This window comes from Felis catus, chromosome D3, assembly GCF_018350175.1.
Source record: "Felis catus isolate Fca126 chromosome D3, F.catus_Fca126_mat1.0, whole genome shotgun sequence".
Taxonomy (NCBI): Eukaryota; Metazoa; Chordata; class Mammalia; order Carnivora; family Felidae; genus Felis; species Felis catus.
The window spans coordinates 17,244,145-17,251,819 of NC_058379.1; the positions used below are offsets into that span (position 1 = coordinate 17,244,145).

General features: G+C 48.8%; 1 long non-coding RNA gene across 1 annotated transcript; it reads left to right on the forward strand.

The window, feature by feature from the left end:
- The first annotated feature begins 1,858 nt into the window (after positions 1-1,858).
- Positions 1,859-5,447, forward strand: LOC111557279. Its single transcript, XR_002737208.2, has 2 exons — positions 1,859-2,504; positions 3,587-5,447. It is a non-coding gene; the product is annotated as an uncharacterized LOC111557279 (long non-coding RNA).
- Positions 5,448-7,675: the final 2,228 nt, after the last annotated feature.

Below are 7,675 nucleotides of genomic sequence, written 5' to 3' on the forward strand. Positions count from 1 at the left end.
ATCCGATGCTTGTGAGATTCATGTCCCTCGGACATCTCTGCCGACTTTCTGAACCCCGGCAAATCAGCGCGGAGAATGACAGTTATTGGAGATGAGATGGAACTCAGGCACTGGAGACAGAGCCGCTTTCCTCTGGGAACCCTGGATAACATGAAAACACCGCAACCCCAAGAGAGAACATAAAGACCAATGAAATGAGGCCAATGCATAATGCAGGAGCTCACTTTCTCCCCAACTTAATTCTATTTTGTTAAGTAATGACGGAATAAAAATTCAGGATGGTGGAAGATGAGATTTGCAGCTCTATTTGATCAAATGCCTATGGCTGTCGCTTTCAGCCAAACGGGTCGCTTCATAAACAGATGAATAAATCAGACATCAGCGGGAAGTGAAAAGTCATGGCCAAGGATAAAACGAGACAGAAAATCATTCCTATTCCGTGACGCTCATTTGGGGCATCTCACCCAGGCTGCGGTGGGAGCCCCAAAGTGGCTGATGGAAGATTATTATGGAGTGGGGATTGAACCCTGGATGTGGAGGACGCAAGCCGTTCTTAGGATGTGCCATCTGCCTGAGCCAAGGTCATCCCAGGAAACTCTGAAAAGCCAGCAACTGACCCTCCACCATTAATGCCCCATCTGTGGGATTAACTGGGCTGCGTGGGTAATAATTTATGGGGCATCATTAACCTAATGATATTGGTTCTCTATAAACTGCTTAGTCTGTCTCAGGGAAAATGGATTTCATAAATCTAGGTGGAAAATTCTGGGTGACTCATGAAGGCTCGTCAGTGGGGTGGGATGGGTCACCGGACAGGAACACTCTATACTCTTGGTTTGGTTGAAGGGCCCTGAAGATCGCTCCTTCATTTTCTTTGATCTGCCAGCCCACACAGTCATTCCAATTGAAGGAGGAAGTGCCCACGGTTGAAAAGTGCAGGCTGGGAAAAAGGTTGTTGATTCTTCCTCGCCTTGAGTTTTAGATCCCACCTATGACCTGCTCTGAAGATTCTGGAAAAGGGAAAAAGATAGCATTCCCAGTGTGGGGAATTCCTGGGCTGCAAAGATCGTATCTTTCCTCATCCAAAAAAGAATCAAGGTCCTTTACACAAGTCAGCTTCTGCATCTGCTATGTGCCAGGTTGTAAGACTCACTACTTTGGAACAGAGGTGCCCGGGAAGCCTCTAAGATTAAGAGACTGAATGGTGAGATGGAACCAGCATACAGGAGCTGGAAGGAAGGGCACTTAGGGGTAGAAAGGATAGCACGGCAAGTGCAAAGGCCCTGAGGTCAGAGCAAGTTTGACCCGTTTGGGGAACAGAGAGAATTTATTACCACAATTGCAGGGGGCAGGTCTATTTATTCCCTCTTGAGAGCTGAGAAAACTGAGGCCCAAGGAGATTGGACAGATAATTCCCATCCACCCTAGGAGATGGGATTTGTAGGAAGTGTTGATGGATGCCAATCTGTGGTGTTCCCAGTAGGTCAGGGGTCAGCAAACGATGGCCCATGGGTTAATCAGGCCTTCACCTATTTTGGTAAATAAAGTTTTATCAGCACACAGCCGTTCACTGACATTTTGTCTACGGCTGTTTCATGCTCTACTGGCAGAGTTGAGCAGTCCTAATGGAAACCTTGTGGCCCAGAAAGCCTCAGGTATTTTCTATCTGATCCTTTACAGACAAAGTTCGCACAACCCCTGTGCGAGACAATGATGTCTCTCTTCTCTGTCTCTTCCTTTGCCTTTCGTGGAGGCAGGTGACAAGTCACACAGCTTGGGAATATGTGTCATCCAGTTCAGTGTGTGGATCAAATGAGGAGGAGGAGGAGGAGGAGGAGGAGGAGGAGGGAGAGGCGAAGGAGGAAAGCTGAGAATTTCTTCCACAAGCGAGCCCACGGCATTGTCTGAGGGAAAGAATGTCCCTTTCAAGTGAGCAGAAGGTATTGATGTCCATGGAGAAAGCATGTGATTTTTGGCCCCCTGGGATTCTCTCTGTCACAGACAATAGAGGGGCGGCTACTTCAGATTATGAAAACTTGACATACTGGGCAAAACAGGTGTTTCGCGAGCCATCGTTCAGAAAAGTCAACAGGACAGTGAACTCACACATCCCGGCAATCTTTTTACTTGTTAACAGCAGCAAAGAGCCATCAGCGTGTACCCCCAAAGCAGCTCAGCCTGTCAGCCTCAGACTGACCACGTTCTTTCCTCTTAACTCGTGTCATCGGCGACCCTTTTCCTTTTCCTCGTAAAAACCTCCTGCCTCCACCCTCCAAGTGGGAGCACAGCCTGGGGATCTACCCGAATCGAATCGGTGCTCGCCGGATTAAAATAGATGCTCATTTGCTTCTTGTTTTCAGGTTGACGAGATCATACCGGAGGAGCAACAGCCCTCGGGGAAAGAAAGCCAGAGGGTGCCTCCATCGACGGTAGCCAAGCCTGAGGGTCCCAGCGAGCTGGGGGACACGCGTCCCATCTTGGCGTTTCCCCAGCGATTGCCAGGGGTTGGTTCACATTGCAGACCAGCCCACCTCCCCCCTTCCCGAGCCTGGGTGATGGCGAAGTGGTGACGTTTTTCCCCAGATGTGTGGGCGCAAGAAGGTGTCCTTCCTGTGGCGAAGCCTTCACAGGGGCTTCTTCCCGTGTCTTCTGCTGGTGTTACAGTGTCACGTGGGGAAGGGGGAAGTCACAGAATTCAGAGGAAACCCTCCTGGGTTTAAACCCTGACTCTGACCGTGGGAGAGCCGTCAGGTTCGAGCAAGCCACTCACTCTTCTGAGTGTCGGTTTCTTCATCGACGGGGCAGAGATGACAGCACCTGTCTCGTTGAGCGTTATTAAGATGCAAAAACAAACAAACAAAACACGAGTTTTGCTCTTGAAATCCCCAGTTGCTACTTGAAACCCCTACTCTCGATTTTGAAATGGGGGATAAGGACTATATTTCCCGATCTCCCTGATAGCTGGACATGACCATATGAGTCTGTCACGGCCAATGAGATATAAGAGGCAGATATAAGAGGCCTTAAATTCCTAGAAAAAAACTTCTTCTTTTTTTGAATCATGTCCACAGTTAATATTTTAAAATCAGGCTATGAAACAGTGGACACCATATGATCCCATTTTTGCAATAAAAAAAAATGTTTTAACGTATAATATATAAGCAATGAAAAGGATAAAGATCAAAGAGGTGGTTCTTATGGTCTATGGATGAGAGATGAAGTTTTCTTTTATTCTTAGTGCCCAATGATATTTTCAATTTTTTTCTATGATGAATACACATTTCTTTTCAAAAGGACCTAAAAATCTAAAACGCTATTTTACAAATTAAATGACTAAATCCCCAAGTAAATACTTGTTTGTAAAAATGACTATTCACAGAAGGCTTAAAGAACACACCAAGTCCTTGAAGTGCAATACAAAAACAACAACAACAACAACAACAACAAAGCCAGTCTAATACCCTGCTTTGCTGTCTATTCCCCAACCTTATCCTGTACCCTTTCCCTCTCACCCACATGTCATAAGCGACCGAAGCCCCTCAGTGTCTGGAATGGAAAGCATCTTCTTTTTCCTTCTTCCTGGAAGGTGGAAGGTGGGCGTGATGACTGGAGCTGGAGCAACCATTTTGAGCCACAAAGAGGAAGCCTCGTGTTGAAGTATCAGAACAACAAGCTAGAAAGAACCTGGGCCCCTGGACTCCTTCACAGCAGTTTCTGATTCGGTGAGCGAGAAAGACGCTCCCGTCGTGTTTGTTTAAGCCGTCTTTAAATTTTGAGTTTTCTCTTTCTCAGGGTAGAATGAATCCTGATATACTAGTGGTGTGGCCTTGAGCAAATTTGCTCAATCTCCCTGGGTCTCAGGAACCTCCTCAACAAAATAGGTTTAAAAATCCCAAACCCTTAGAAATGTGAGGATTCAAGAACACAACGCGGTAGTTCTCTGCTGCCTCTGATACATTTTGTGATGACGCCCTAGAAATACAGGTCTTCAGGACCCATGCTGAAGCATTTGCATCACCAGGTCTGACGCGGGGGCCGGACGATGTCCATTTTTGTCAAGTCTCCAAGTGACGTGATACTCAGCCAGCTTTGGGAAGCATGTTGCTGAGAGATTCATCTCCTTTCCCTCTTTCGGGGTCAGAGTTAAGAGATGTGGCGTGCACACATCATACAAGGGGGCTCACCCACGTGGAGGGGGCCTTACTAAGCCTCCAGCCCGCCCCCCGACCCCTGCACTGCAAATGCCCATCAGCCCTCACCCTCCCCGGAGGAAGGACTGATCTGCTGGTTAACGACAGTGTGAGCCATCAGCAGCCACCAGCTGCTCAGTCCCATCTGAACCGCTCGCTCTGAATTTCTGTTTAAAATGCAGCAGCGTCCGTGGATTATGGCTTGCTGGTTTACATGCTCATGATGGATCTTTTAATCTAATTAAGGGAAGGCAAAGATTTTCCCCTGGTGCTATCAGCTGCAGAGAGCTCTGATTTTTAAGCAGAGCATACTAACTGAGAGCACTTATAGGAGCAGGAAAATCTGGGCCCTGATGCTGGCCGTGTGTCCCTGAACAAATCACTTAACTTCTCTGAAGAGCTAGCTTTCACCTCCACGAGCCAGGCTTTGGGCCAAGCCCTTTGCACGCATAGACCCGCCCCGCCAACAGCCCATGAGGCAGGTGTCTTCATGATTCCTATTTTACAGATGGGGAAACGGAGGCTCAGAGGGGCTACCTAAACAGCCCAGACCACACCGGGAGTAAATGGTGTGACTAGGATAGAACAACACTATCTGGCTGATGGACCGGGCAGAGAGTGAAATCGTCGAGCGTCTCCGGAGAGTTTAGCATGGCTGTGACCCACTAGGTTTAACATTCCCCGTTGTAACAATTAGCTACGATCGTTCCTGTCATGATTATGAGGTTGTCACCGATGGAGGTGGCATGGGAGCCAGGGAGCACGGAATCAAATGCAGTGCTCCCGTCCAGGTGGAGGAGCGCGGGAGAGAGAACAAGATCGACGGAGGGCTGCTGTTGTCCCACAGAGCTGCCTGTCCTGGCCCAGATAGGAGCTGATGGCTCGGGAGAGGGTTGTCTCATTGGACACTGTGTCTTAACTGTGATGTATTTCAGAGCACATTGCAGACACCGGGATCAAACACCTCAGCGTTTCTGTAAAGCTGCAGAGTCACTTGGGCCACTGAAACTCGTCCTGGAAGTTCCATGTGTGTGGTTCAGCGGGACACAGCATCCCCGAAATGGAAACAGAGGTGGGATCTGGGCCCTTGACTCCCAGAACTGTCTTCTCATCTGAGCGGATACACAGGAGCTTGGGGCTCTGAAAAGTAGAGTTTGAAAGTCATTACTCTTACGGAAGAGGAAACTGAGGCTTGGTTGGGAGAAAGGTCACGTATCCCAAGTCATTCATTCATTAATAAAAGACTGTTAAGCCTGACTCTAGGATTCTTCCATGGCCTCCGTTGGTAAAGTGAGAAACACAATGGGATTTTCTTTGGGAAAATGGATATATTATACGGGGAGGGGGGTGCTCACAGATCTCCAAATCCATTCATGATTACCTACAGGACAGGGTGGACTGAGACTGGACCCGTTAGCCAGGTGGCCTCCCCAAGATGCTGGGGGGGGTGTCCCTTGACCTGGAGGTTTCTCAGACTGTTGGGTGACATTGTGCCACCTGTGGAAGAAAATGTGAGCTAGGAGAGGCACGGGAAGACAAGAGAGGACAGTAGAGGGAGAGAGATCAGAGATAATAAGAGAGGACAGAGGAGAATGAGAGAGACTGACTGGAGTGGACAGACGCCTGGGGAGAACGTTGAGGACGAAGTAGAATTTTCCCTCTCCCCTTCGAGGTTCTCGGCTGAGACGCTCCCTGCAATGAAAGATTACCAGGAGAAAAACAAACAGAAGTTTGATCACATGCATACCTCCTACATACATGGGATCAACCCAGGAAAACTGAGTGACTTCCCCAAATGGCCCAAACCACCGCCGTAAACAACCTCTCCAGCTAAGCACAAAAGGTGGAGAGGGGAGGGAGGCCAGTTATGGGAGGTGACCAGAAAAGGCACAGGAAAGAAGGGTGAGGTAGTCGTGCAGGTTTAAGTCCCTGCTTTCTCCATTGATAGGAGTTTCTAGAGATTTCCAGTCACCTTTCTCCTCCTGATGCTGGGAGATACCCTTACAAATGGAGATTTCCCCCACAAACGTCAATGTCTCCTATGGAAGAGTAATTTCCACTTTCCTCAGTTTTTAAAACTTTTCCTACATCTGCCGTTTCTTAAAAATTATCAGCTGTCAAATAACAAAAATTCAGCTGAGTAAACTTGAAGATCTACTGGTTTTCTGAAACGATTCCTGAATCAGGCGGCATTCCATCCAGCAAGTAGAAAGGAGCTCCACTGAGCTGTACAAGAGGAAAGGTTTTGAAAGGCAGAGGGTGATTGGGGTAGGGGAATAGGAAAAGATGAGCAAAAATGCGTTGTTTGAGGCAAAGTTGCCCTCCTAAGGGGAACGAAAGGGATCTATCAATCACTTTCCCGGTGCTGACCGGGAATTTCCAGGTTGGCTGGTTAAACGTCACATTCCTGTAAAATTGAAACCACAGTCAGGTTAGGTATTAAGTCTTGCTTTGCTGATGTGGGGCCTTAGCATAAGTGACGCCATTTGGGGCCTGTGGTTTTCTTTTTAACACAGCCTAAAATAGACTTACACCCAAGAGGCCTGTTTAGGGGGAGTATAGTCTGTTCCCCTTCAAGAGTAAGGGGAGCCCCTCCCCCAGGAGACTGTGAGCTAGCAGGGAGGAGCTGGACTCATTGGGAAAGTAGCTGCCTGTTGGCTGTGCCCTCCAGCAGCCTTCTAGGCCCATTGCTTGCTGCCAGCTTCCTGTAGATGCCAAAACCAATATTCCCAGAAGAGTGCTCGGAGCCTGGAAGGAGGGATGAAAATGCCATCTCCAGCAGTAGCCCAGCCATTGCTGAGGTCTCAAAAGCATCCTCAATTTCACTATCCCTCCCCTTTCCCTCCCACCCATCTCTGAATCTAGAGGTCCCCTCGGCGAATGGTGAGCGGGCTTCTCAGTGGGAGAGGCGCTGCTCGGCTCCACGGGGCGAGGGGTTGGACCGGCAAGGGTTCCCAGGCAGCCCCAGGTGGACACATGGACAAGGCCAGGGCAGAGTGGTCCACGATCCCAGAAAGTGGGACCAGATTCCAAACCCAGAAGAGCAATGAGAACAGGGTGATGAACAGGTCCCTGTTTGGAACCATTCTGCCCAATTGACTTGCAGAGCATGGGGAGCAGGGGGGGGGGGTGTGGGGGGGGGTGGGGAAGAGAGTAGGATATGAGAGACAACGAGACAGTAAGAGAAAAGGAAATATGAAGGTCAGGGACGTGGTTAAGAACTTGATCTGTGTAGTTCTCGCCTCTCTCCATCCGTCCATCCATCCATCCTTCCATCCTTCCATCCCTCCCTTCATCCCTTCCTCCCTCCCTCCCTCCCTTCTCTCTCTCCCAATCCCTCTCTCTCTGCACATACATCACCAAATATTTATGGAACACATTCCAGGTTGTGCTAGGCCCTGGGGATATGGCAGAGGATATGACTCAACAGGTACCTGCTCTCAAAGAGCTGATAAAATTCTGGAGTGAAGATAAAATAATCAGCT